At 38.3% G+C, this 13,949-nt stretch overlaps 1 protein-coding gene across 2 annotated transcripts in view; it reads left to right on the plus strand.

Annotated features, from left to right (window-relative positions):
* Positions 1-13,949, plus strand: part of nav1b (neuron navigator 1b) — a 98,648-nt gene that overhangs the window by 20,104 nt on the left and 64,595 nt on the right. The gene's annotated exons all lie outside the window — the stretch shown is intronic.

The raw sequence follows: 13,949 nt of genomic DNA on the forward strand, positions 1-13,949 counted from the left end.
GAGAGTGTTCCACAGACTGGGAGCGGCGGAGCAGAAAGGCCGGACTCCCATTGTTCGTAGCTTTGTCCTCGGAGGTTGGAGGAAGTTAGCCTGTCCGGAGCGGAGGTGTCGTGTGGAGGATTTGGGGGTGAGCAGTTCTTTGAGGTAGAGGGGGGCATTTCCATGGAGGCACTGGTGGGTTAGTATTGAGACTTTGAATTCAATCCTGAGTGGAACAGGAAGCCATTTATTCAAGAAACATTGTATTTATTTTATAACTGCATAATTGTATGTAATGTTTTTCCATCAGTTTTTACGAGTCCTTCTTTTGCAGTGTAATTGATGAGGATTATTTTTGTAATCAGCCTGAACTAAGTCTTGGTAATAATCGTTGACCAACTGTGAGCAGGTTACATGTAATTATTGAAAATGATTCAAATCATGAGTAAGATGACTAATTTAATGTTAATATTTGAGTGGGTCCCGGGCCCCTCTGTAGTGGACAAGTAGGGCCTCAAGGTCAGAAAAGTGAAGATGTCCTGAAGAACTCACTCACTTTCTTTGTAATGACAATATCAAACAATCAGAAGTGTCTTAAGCGCAAAAATTATGACTAAAGTGGTGAATCTCTATTTTCATTTCCACTTTAATTTTATTGACAGTTTAGTTAGAGGGTGTTGTTGATAAATGACTTTGGCTTTGCATAGTAGAGTTTAACTTGCACTTACAGATGTAGCGACCAACTGTAGTTACTGACAGTGGTTTTCTGAAGTGTTCCTGAGCCCATGTGGTGATATCCTTTATCCTGATGTGGCTTTTGATGTTACTACTTCAACATTTCTCGACCGTTTTGAAAAATTCTAACACTAACTTATTCACAAAATTCACAGTCTTTTAGCATTTTTAAAAAATTCCCACTTTTCCCGAAATTTCCAGGAAGTTCCCATTCAAAATGAATGGGACATTTTTCCACATTGCACAATTCCCACATTTTTCAACCTATTCAAACCATCATTTTTTCAAGTTTTAACAATGTCCAGGAATTCCTGGAAGTACGTTTTTTTTCAAACCCTTTTTTCACCCTTTTTTCTGTCGACTACTCCTTCCACATTTTTCAACCCACTTCCAACTATCCATCGTCAAAACATTCCTCTTATTCAAGAAAAAAAACAAAGTTGTTTTTTGAACTGGAAAAATTCCCGGTTTTCCAGGAATTATGTAATACCATTTCTCAATTAAAAATTTTACTACTTCAACATTTCTCGACCGTTTTGAACAATTCCAACACCAACTCATTCACAGAATTTACAGCCTTTTAGCATTTAAAAAAAAATCCCACTTTTCCCGAAATTTCCAAATTTCCAGGAAGTTCCCATTGAAATGAATCGGGCAGTTTTCCACGTTGCACAATTCCCACATTTTTCAAGCTATTCAAACCATTCCAACATCAACACATTCCACAATTCTGGACATTCAAACCATCAAATTTTCAAGTTTTAAAAAACTCCAGGAATTCCTGGAAGTCCCGTTTTTTAAAACCCTTTTTTCACCCTTTTTTCTGTCGACTACTCCTTCCACATTTTTCAACCCACTTCAACCGTTCCACCGTCAAAACATTCCTCTTAATAAGGACAAAAAAACTAAGTTGTTTTTTTTAACTGGAAAAATTCCCGGTTTTCCCGAAATTCCAGGAATTCCGTAATACCAGTTCTCAATTAAAAATGTTACTACTTCAACATTTCTCGATCGTTTTGAAAAATTCCAACACCAACTCATTCACAACATTCACAGTCGTTTAGCTTTTTTTTTTTAAATCCCACTTTTCCCGAAAATTTTAAATTTCCAGGAAGTTCCCATTGAAATGAATGGGACATTTTTCCTCATTGCACAATTCCCACATTTTTCAACCTATTCAAACTATTCCACCTTCAACATATTCCACCATTCTGGACATTCAAACTATCATATTTTCAAGTTTAAAAAAATTCCAGGAATTCCTGGAAGTCTCGTTTTTGAAAACCCTTTTTTCACCCTTTTTTCTGTCAACTACTCCTTCCACATTTTTCAACCCACTTCAACCTTTCCACCGTCAAAACATTCCTCTTAATCAGGACAAAAAATTAAGTTGTTTTTTGAACTGGAAAAATTCCCGGTTTTCCCGAAATTCCAGGAATTACGTAATACAATTTCTCAATTAAAAATGTTACTACTTCAACATTTCTCGACCGTTTTGAAAAATTCCAACACCAACTCATTCACAAAATTGACAGGCTTTTAGCATTTTTAAAAAATTCCCGCTTTTCCTGAAATTTCCAAATTTCCAGGAAGTTCCCATTGAAATGAATGGGATATTTTTCCACGTTGCACAATTCCCACATTTTTCAACCTATGCAAACCATTCCACCTTCAAACTATAATTTTTCAAGTTTTAAAAAAATTCCAGGAATTCCTGGAAGTCCCGTTTTTTAAAACCCCTTTTTCACCCATGTCTCTGTTCGACTACTTCTACATTTTTCCACCCACTTCAACTTATTTGCGGTCAAAACATTCCTCTTCATCAGGACAAAAAACAAAGTTGTTTTTCTAACTGGAAAAATTCCCGCTTTTCCCGAAATTCCAGGAATGACGTAATACGATTTTTCAATTAAAAATGTTACTACTTCAACATTTCTCGACCGTTTTGAAAAAATCTTACACCAACTCATTCACAACATTCACAGTCTTTTAGCATTTTTTTTTAATTCCCGCGTTTCCCAAAATGTCCAAATTTCCAGGAAGTTCCCATTAAAATGAATGGGGACATTTTTCCAAGTTGCACAATTCCCACATTTTTCAACCTATTCAAACATCAACATATTCCACAATTCTGGACATTCAAACTATCATATTTTCAAGTTTAAAAAATTCCAGGAATTCCTGAAAGTAATGAAAGTACGACTTCAACATTTCTCGACTGTTTTGAAAAAAATCCAACACCAACCAATTGAACTCATTCACAACATTCACAGTCTTTTAGCATTGTTTTTAAATTCCCGCTTTTCCCGAAATGTCCAAATTTCCAGGAAGTTCCCATTGAAATGAATGGGGACATTTTTCCAAGCTGCACAATTCCCACATTTTTCAACCTATTCAAACATCAACACCTTCCACTCATCTTGGACATTCAAACTGCCATTTTTCCACATTCAACACATTTCCAGAAATTCCCGGTTTTTGGTAACCTATTTCCACCCTTAAGTTCGACTACTTCTTTCACATTTTTCAACCCATTTCAAACGTCCCACCGTCGAAACACTCCTCACATTCAGGACAAAAACCAAAGTTGGTTAAGGAACTAGAACAATTCCTGGTTTTCCCAAAATTCCAGGAATTTCTCAATTAAAAACTGTTACTAATTCAACATTTCTTGACCGATTTAAACAATTCTAACACCAACCAATTAGGCTCATTCAGGACATTCATGCTCCTAATCATTTTTTTTTTTTAAATCCCGCTTTTTCCAAAATTCCAGGAAGTTCCTATGGAAATGAATGGGACATTTTTCCAAGTTGCACAATTCCCACATTTTTCAACCTATTCAAACATCAACATATTCCACAATTCTGGACATTCAAACTATCATATTTTCAAGTTTAAAAAATTCCAGGAATTCCTGAAAGTAATGAAAGTACGACTTCAACATTTTTCGACTGTTTTGAAAAAATCCAACGCCAACCAATTGAACTCATTCACAACATTCACAGTCTTTTAGCATTTTTTTTAAATTCCCGCTTTTCCCGAAATGTCCACATTTCCAGGAAGTTCCCATTGAAATGAATGGGGACATTTTTCCAAGTTGCACAATTCCCACATTTTTCAACCTATTCAAACATCAACACCTTCCACTCATCTTGGACATTCAAACTGCCATTTTTCCACATTCAACACATTTCCAGAAATTCCCGGTTTTTGGTAACCTATTTCTACCCTTAAGTTCGACTACTTCTTTCACATTTTTCAACCCATTTCAAACGTCCCACCGTCGAAACACTCCTCACATTCAGGACAAAAACAAAGTTGGTTAAGGAACTAAAACAATTCCTGGTTTTCCCAAAATTCCAGGAATTTCTCAATTAAAAACTGTTACTAATTCAACATTTCTTGACCGATTTAAACAATTCTAACACCAACCAATTAGGCTCATTCAGGACATTCATGCTCCTAATCATTTTTTTTTTTTAAATCCCGCTTTTTCCAAAATTCCATGAAGTTCCTATGGAAATGAATGGGACATTTTTCCAAGTTGCACAATTCCCACATTTTTCAACCTATTCAAACATCAACATATTCCACAATTCTGGACATTCAAACTATCATATTTTCAAGTTTAAAAAATTCCAGGAATTCCTGAAAGTAATGAAAGTACGACTTCAACATTTTTCGACTGTTTTGAAAAAATCCAACACCAACCAATTGAACTCATTCACAACATTCACAGTCTTTTAGCGTTTTTTTTTTAATTCCCGCTTTTCCCGAAATGTCCAAATTTCCAGGAAGTTCCCATTGAAATGAATGGGGACATTTTTCCAAGTTGCACACTTCCCACATATTTCATCCTATTCAAACATCAACACCTTCCACTCATCTTGGACATTCAAACTGCCATTTTTCCACATTAAACACATTTCCAGAAATTCCCGGTTTTTGGTAACCTATTTCCACCCTTAAGTTTGACTACTTCTTTCACATTTTTCAACCCATTTCAAACGTCCCACCATCAACACACTCCTCACATTCAGGACAAAAACCAAAGTTGGTTAAGGAACTAGAACAATTCCTGGTTTTCTCAAAATTCCAGGAATTTCTCAATTAAAAACTGTTACGAATTCAACATTTCTTGACCGATTTAAACAATTCTAACACCAACCAATTAGGCTCATTCAGGACATTCATGCTCCTAATCTTTTTTTTTTTAAATCCCGCTTTTTCCAAAATTCCAGGAAGTTCCTATGGAAATGAGTGGGACATTTTTCCAAGTTGCACAATTCTCACATTTTTCAACCTATTCAAACATCAACACCTTCCACTCATCTTGGACATTCAAAGTGCCATTTTTCCACATTCAACACATTTCCAGAAATTCCCGGTTTTTGGTAACCTATTTCCACCCTTAAGTTCGACTACTTCTTTCACATTTTTCAACCCATTTCAAACGTCCCATCGTCAACACACTCCTCACATTCAGGACGAAAACCAAAGTTGGTTAAGGAACTAGAACAATTCCTGGTTTTCCCAAAATTCCAGGAATTTCTCATTTAAAAACTGTTACTAATTCAACATTTCTTGACCGATTTAAACAATTCTAACACCAACCAATTAGGCTCATTCAGGACATTCATGCTCCTAATCATTTTTTTTTTTTTAAATCCCGCTTTTTCCAAAATTCCAGGAAGTTCCTATGGAAATGAATGGGACATTTTTCCAAGTTGCACAATTCCCACATTTTTCAACCTATTCAAACATCAACATATTCCACAATTCTGGACATTCAAACTATCATATTTTCAAGTTTTAAAAAATCCAGGAATTCCTGAAAGTAATGAAAGTACGACTTCAACATTTTTCGACTGTTTTGAAAAAATCCAACGCCAACCAATTGAACTCATTCACAACATTCACAGTCTTTTAGCATTTTTTTTAAATTCCCGCTTTTCCCGAAATGTCCAAATTTCCAGGAAGTTCCCATTGAAATGAATGGGGACATTTTTCCAAGTTGCACAATTCCCACATTTTTCAACCTATTCAAACATCAACACCTTCCACTCATCTTGGACATTCAAACTGCCATTTTTCCACATTCAACACATTTCCAGAAATTCCCGGTTTTTGGTAACCTATTTCCACCCTTAAGTTCGACTACTTCTTTCACATTTTTCAACCCATTTCAAACGTCCCATCGTCAAAACACTCCTCACGTTCAGGACAAAAACCAAAGTTGGTTAAGGAACTAGAACAATTCCTGGTTTTCCCAAAATTCCAGGAATTTCTCAATTAAAAACTGTTACTAATTCAACATTTCTTGACCGATTTAAACAATTCTAACACCAACCAATTAGGCTCATTCAGGACATTCATGCTCCTAATCATTTTTTTTTTAAATCCTGCTTTTTCCAAAATTCCAGGAAGTTCCTATGGAAATGAATGGGACATTTTTCCAAGTTGCACAATTCCCACATTTTTCAAGCTATTGAAAGCATTCCAACATCAACACATTCCACTCATCCTGGACATTCAAACTAACACTTTCCCAAGTTCCAAACTTAATTCTGACTTTCCTGGAAATTCAAGCTCTTCAACATTGAAACTATTCTTCCAATCCTACTACTTTCTGTCAGCATTTCACTTCAACTTCACCATTGGAACATTCACATGCAATTTCCTTCAGCAATTGCCTCTTCTAGTTAGTTTCTAAAAACAAAAAACCTCTTTGTTCTTTCAAACTCTCGTTTGGCAAACATTCTGCTGACTGGACAGGATCTTTGAGGAGTCTTAAAAGCGAGGACACTCCAGGAGTGGACAGGATCTTTGAGGAGTCTTAAAAGCGAGGACACTCCAGGAGTGGACAGGATCTTTGAGGAGTCTTAAAAGCGAGGACACTCCAGGAGTTCCCTCCACTGTGCAGGGAGAAGACTTTGAAGACCACATCAGTGAGAACATGAGCAAGGTGGTCTTTCATCAACTAAACCATTCAGCTTCTATTTTTACCTCTGCTGCTCCTGAGGAGCAAACCAGGACGCTTCCCTGCTGGGCTTTTGCAGACGCATGGAGAGGGACCTAAGCTCCGCCTCCTCTGTGGACTCCATGCAGTTTATGTTGGCAACTTCAGATATGGAAAATGTGGGTCGCACGGTGATCACGTGGTTTGCATGTCGGCCTCGCAGGCAGGAGATTATGGAGTCTGCAAGGTTCTACTCTCGCGGTGAGTTTCCTCGGCCCACTTAGGCTCCTCCCACATTCCAAACATGAGTTGGAGACTTTTTATTGTCCGAATGTTTGTTGCTATGTTGGCCGTGATGTTCCTCATGAGGACCAGCAGGATGGAACTTGAAGGTCGAGTGCAGACTCAATATAATCCTTTGTTTCATGTAGGGTTGTACACTATACCGGTACTAGTGCAGTATACCGGTACTAGTTCAGTATACTGGTACTAGTATAGTATACCGGTACTAATGAATCAAAAACTGTACTATACTCTGAAAAGATAAAGTACTTTATGGACGCACATTATTTCCAAAATGAAGTTCAGGCCAGTTCTTATGAACTTGCTGATGGCATCATATCCCAGCGATGATGACATCATATCCCAGCAATGATGACATCATATCTCAGCGATGAGGTTCTGTCAACACGTTTAAATGACTTGCACATGTGACTCCTTCTCACACAAGATGGTCAACTTCTTTGTAGAGTTTTAGGCCTTTGATCAGTGAAATAAGGTTTTTTGGAAAGCACACGTTTGTTGGCCCTCGGTCTTAGTACTTGGTCTCACCAACACGTTTACATGAAATGTCTGCTTCTGACCTGAGATCAGTTTGTTCCACATCAGGTGAACTTCCTAAAGACGCTCCAATATCTTCTGGAAAGTCTTCTCAGAGAGTTGGAGCTACGGACGCTTCGGACTTAGCCCGCTTGGTTGTTGTTGTTGTCTTGTTGATCCACGCTTTTGGCAAAAGTTTCACTTGAATTTCCGACAAAATTAGCATATCTGCATTTCTCGATGTGAAAAATGTGTGTTGATCACTTATGAAGGAGCTAAAAACGACTCTACGTTCATGAAATGTCTTCTTCGGGAAAACTTTGATGCAAAGTTAAGTCAGTGCAGACGAACCAACCATTGTTCAAACTTCTCAGTAAAAATGGAAGATTCCGATGCTAACATTGTTGCTAACCACCGTTATGTAAAGGTCCACCTCTATACCATTCATTAATAAACAATAGTCCCTACAAACATGGCCGACATGTTGCTGACCATCAAAACAACAACTTTTTCATTCATAAAAAACTATCCATCTTTAGTAGGTTTTTAACTGTCCTGCTGGCCCCACTATGGACTGGACTCTCACTATTATGTTAGATCCACTATGGACTGGACTCTTACTATTATGTTGGATCCACTATGGACTGGACTCTCACAATATTATGTTAGATCCACTATGGACTGGACTCTCACTATTATGTTAGATCCACTATGGACTGGACTCTCACACTAATATGTTAGATCCACTATGGACTGGACTCTCACTATTATGTTAGATCCACTATGGACTGGACTCTCACACTATTATGTTAGATCCACTATGGACTGGACTCTCACACTAATATGTGACATCCACTATGGACTGGACTCACACTATTATGTTAGATCCACTATGGACTGGACTCTCACACTATTATGTTAGATCCACTATGGACTGGACTCTCACACTATTATGTTAGATCCACTATGGACTGGACTCTCACTATTATGTTAGATCCACTATGGACTGGACTCTCACACAATTATGTTAGATCCACTATGGACTGGACTCTCACACTATTATGTTAGATCCACTATGGGCTGGACTCTCACTATTATGTTAGATCCACTATGAACTGGACTCTCACAATATTATGTTAGATCCACTATGGACTGGACTCTCAAACTATTATGTTAGATCCACTATGGACTGGACTCTCACACTATTATGTTAGATCCACTATGGACTGGACTCTCACAATATTATGTTAGATCCACTATGGACTGGACTCTCAAACTATTATGTTAGATCCACTATGGACTGGACTCTCACACTATTATGTTAGATCCACTATGGACTGGACTCTCACACTATTATGTTAGATCCACTATGGACTGGACTCTCACACTATTATGTTAGATCCACTATGGACTGGACTCTCACTATTATGTTAGATCCACTATGGACTGGACTCTCACACTATTATGTTAGATCCACTATGGACTGGACTCTCACACTATTATGTTAGATCCACTATGGACTGGACTCTCACAATATTATGTTAGATCCACTATGGACTGGACTCTCAAACTATTATGTTAGATCCACTATGGACTGGACTCTAACACTATTATGTTAGATCCACTATGGACTGGACTCTCACTATTATGTTAGATCCACTATGGACTGGACTCTCACACTATTATGTTAGATCCACTATGGACTGGACTCTCACACTATTATGTTAGATCCACTATGGACTGGACTCCCACTATTATGTTAGATCCACTATGGACTGGACTCCCACTATTATGTTAGATCCACTGTGGACTGGATTCTCACTATTATGTTAGATCCACTATGGACTGGACTCTCACACTATTATGTTAGATCCACTATGGACTGGACTCTCACTATTATGTTAGATCCACTATGGACTGGACTCTCACACTATTGTTAGATCCACTATGGACTGGACTCTCACAATATTATGTTAGATCCACTATGGACTGGACTCTCACTATTATGTTAGATCCACTATGGACTGGACTCTCACACTATTATGTTAGATCCACTATGGACTGGACTCTCACACTATTATGTTAGATCCACTATGGACTGGACTCTCACTATTATGTTAGATCCACTATGGACTGGACTCTCACACTATTATGTTAGATCCACTATGGACTGGACTCCCACTATTATGTTAGATCCACTGTGGACTGGATTCTCACTATTATGTTAGATCCACTATGGACTGGACTCTCACATTATTATGTTAGATCCACTATGGACTGGACTCTCACTATTATGTTAGATCCACTATGGACTGGACTCTCACACTATTATGTTAGATCCACTATGGACTGGACTCTCAAACTATTATGTTAGATCCACTATGGACTGGACTCTCACACTATTATGTTAGATCCACTATGGACTGGACTCTCACTATTATGTTAGATCCACTATGGACTGGACTCTCACACTATTATGTTAGATCCACTATGGACTGGACTCTCACACTATTATGTTAGATCCACTATGGACTGGACTCCCATTATTATGTTAGATCCACTGTGGACTGGATTCTCACTATTATGTTAGATCCACTATGGACTGTACTCTCAGTATTATGTTAGATCCACTATGGATTAGACTCTCACTATTATGTTAGATCCACTATGGACTGGACTCTCACTATTATGTTAGATCCACTATGGACTGGACTCTCACACTATTGTTAGATCCACTATGGACTGGACTCTCACACTATTATGTTATATCCACTATGGACTGGACTCTCACTATTATGTTAGATCCACTATGGACTGGACTCTCACACTATTATGTTAGATCCACTATGGACTGGACTCTCACACTATTATGTTAGATCCACTATGGACTGGACTCCCACTATTATGTTAGATCCACTGTGGACTGGATTCTCACTATTATGTTAGATCCACTATGGACTGGACTCTCACACTATTATGTTAGATCCACTATGGACTGGACTCTCACTATTATGTTAGATCCACTATGGACTGGACTCTCACACTATTGTTGGATCCACTATGGACTGGACTCTCACACTATTATGTTAGATCCACTATGGACTGGACTCTCACAATATTATGTTAGATCCACTATGGACTGGACTCCCACTATTATGTTAGATCCACTGTGGACTGGATTCTCACTATTATGTTAGATCCACTATGGACTGGACTCTCACATTATTATGTTAGATCCACTATGGACTGGACTCTCACTATTATGTTAGATCCACTATGGACTGGACTCTCAAACTATTATGTTAGATCCACTATGGACTGGACTCTCACACTATTATGTTAGAGCCACTATGGACTGGACTCTCACTATTATGTTAGATCCACTATGGACTGGACTCTCACACTATTATGTTAGATCCACTATGGACTGGACTCTCACACTATTATGTTAGATCCACTATGGACTGGACTCCCACTATTATGTTAGATCCACTGTGGACTGGATTCTCACTATTATGTTAGATCCACTATGGACTGGACTCTCACATTATTATGTTAGATTCACTATGGACTGGACTCTCACTATTATGTTAGATCCACTATGGACTGGACTCTCACACTATTATGTTAGATCCACTATGGACTGGACTCTCACACTATTATGTTAGATCCACTATGGACTGGACTCTCACAATATTATGTTAGATCCACTATGGACTGGACTCTCAAACTATTATGTTAGATCCACTATGGACTGGACTCTCACACTATTATGTTAGATCCACTATGGACTGGACTCTCACTATTATGTTAGATCCACTATGGACTGGACTCTCACACTATTATGTTAGATCCACTATGGACTGGACTCTCACACTATTATGTTAGATCATCTATGGACTGGACTCCCACTATTATGTTACATCCACTGTGGACTGGATTCTCACTATTATGTTAGATCCACTATGGACTGTACTCTCAGTATTATGTTAGATCCACTATGGACTGGACTCTCACTATTATGTTGGATCCAATATGGACTGGACTCTCACTATTATGTTAGATCCACTATGGACTGGACTCTCACTATTATGTTAGATCCAATATGGACTGGACTCTCACACTATTATGTTAGATCCACTATGGACTGGACTCTCAAACTATTATGTTAGATCAACTATGGACTGGACTCTCACACTATTATGTTAGATCCACTATGGACTGGACTCTCACATTATTATGTTAGATCCACTATGGACTGGACTCTCTCACTATTATGTTAGATCCACTATGGACTGGACTCTCACACTATTATGTTAGATCCACTATGGACTGGACTCTCACACTATTATGTTAGATCCACTATGGACTGGACTCTCTCACTATTATGTTAGATCCACTATGGACTGGACTCTCACACTATTATGTTAGATCCACTATGGACTGGACTCTCACAATATTATGATAGATCCACTCGACGTCCATTGCACCAGTCGCCTGGAGGTTTCTCACAGTCCCATTGGGTTGAGTTTTTTCTTGCCCTGATGTGGGATCTGAGCCGAGAATGTCGTTGTGGCTTGTGCAGCCCTTTGAGACACTCGTAATTTAGGGCTATATAAGTAAACATTGATTGATTGAACTACGTCAACTATCAGTACAACTGCTAATTGCGTAATGTTTTGTATTCATGCAGTTGACCCCAAAAAGGGACAAGCGGTAGAAAATGGATGGATGGATGGAAGGAAGTATTCTTATAGCTATTGGATTTCTTCAACGTACATTTTTCTTTGAAATACTGAACTAGACTTAGACTTAGACAAACTTTATTGATCCACAAGGGAAATTGTTCCACACAGTAGCTCAGTTACAAAGGATGGAAAGGGTAAGGATGGAAAGAATAACGCAGGTATCAAGTAGACAAAAAATTTTGCATATTAACAAACTTAGTAATGAACATACTCGTGTTTGTTGATGTTCTTCACCTTCAGTTAGAATGTCTAACTAGCTCAAACTAGCTTGGATCCAACCAAGACATTTTTGTCTTCGGTTTTGGAAATGGAGAGTTTTAGTATATCCACACAATAAAAGTATCCATGCACACCTAAGAACACTTCTTCTCCAAAATAAACGTAAGATCTACTGATTTCCAGTGTTTGGTTGTAGTGGGAGGGCACTGATTGGTTCATATCTGCAAAGACCAAGGTAGACCTCCATATGTCCTCCAACACCTTGGTCCATGTTAGGTGTTGATGTTGTGAAAGATTCACCAGTGCCTGTGAGCGGCGGACATGTTGCCAAGGTTACGCCCTGATGGCAACAACTGCTCCACTTATTAGCCCCAGGGGGGCGCGAGCATGGGAGTGAGGATACACTCTCGTTATGGAAATGTCTCCCACAGGATTGCGGGTAGTAGAGAGTGTTGACCAGTGCCCAAGGTCAAAGTTGTGAAGGCGTCCTAGAGGAAATTCTCCCGCATGGTATTTTTCATCATGTGATTTTCAGTCTATTGTCTTGTCTTGAGGACATAAAAGTATGGTTGGCAGTAAACTTTCTAACTTAAATGAGAACAAGACGGAGATAATTGTATTTGACTCAAAAGTAGAACAGAATGCTCCCCCCAGTGACCTGGACCGCTGGAAAAAACATGCATGTGAGTTGTTTACCATGTAAGCCCAAATGAAAACTGCTCTCCACATGGAAGAAGTTTAATACACATTTAAGAACACACATGATTGTGATGACTTTTGCTACAGTATAGCTTGTCTAAATGCTAACTTTCATTTTCATTGTTGTTTTACAACAAGACAGTAGCTGGCATTTGGTCATTATTTCTACTCTTTATATTTTGACATTGAACAGTTGAATCATTTTGGATGTAATGTGTGAATGAAGCAAAGTAATGTGTAAATAAGTAAATGAACCATCTGTGGCTGTGAAGTGAACACTAGTAAGGTTGTAAATACTGTATAGAGTAGGCTAACCCATGTGGTTCCTGTGGATGTCAACACATTATTGTAGTGACTAAATAACATATTGACTGAAACAGACAAAGTAATGTGTAAATAATGTCAATAAGTAAAATAATTATCTGTGGCTGTGAAGTGAACACTAGTAAGGTTATAAATAATGTATAGAGTAGGCTAACCCATGTGGTTTCTGTGGATGTGAACACAAGTTGTAATTACTGTAGTGACTGAATAACATAGTGAACGAAACAGACAAAGTAATGTGTGAATAATGTCAATAAGTAGATGAACCATCTGTGGCTGTGAAGTGAACACTAGTAAGGTTGTAAATACTGTATAGAGTAGACTAACCCATGTGGTTCCTGTCAGGACTTGGTCTTGGGTGTTAGCTTTTCCGGGATGCAACGGAAAGTTGGCACGGGCGAGACGGGAATGAAGGTACATGATTTATTTATTATATAAAAAAAAAGTGCAAATGAAAAGCGCGC

Source organism: Nerophis lumbriciformis, linkage group LG03 (assembly GCF_033978685.3).
Source record: "Nerophis lumbriciformis linkage group LG03, RoL_Nlum_v2.1, whole genome shotgun sequence".
In the NCBI taxonomy this organism is placed as follows: Eukaryota; Metazoa; Chordata; class Actinopteri; order Syngnathiformes; family Syngnathidae; genus Nerophis; species Nerophis lumbriciformis.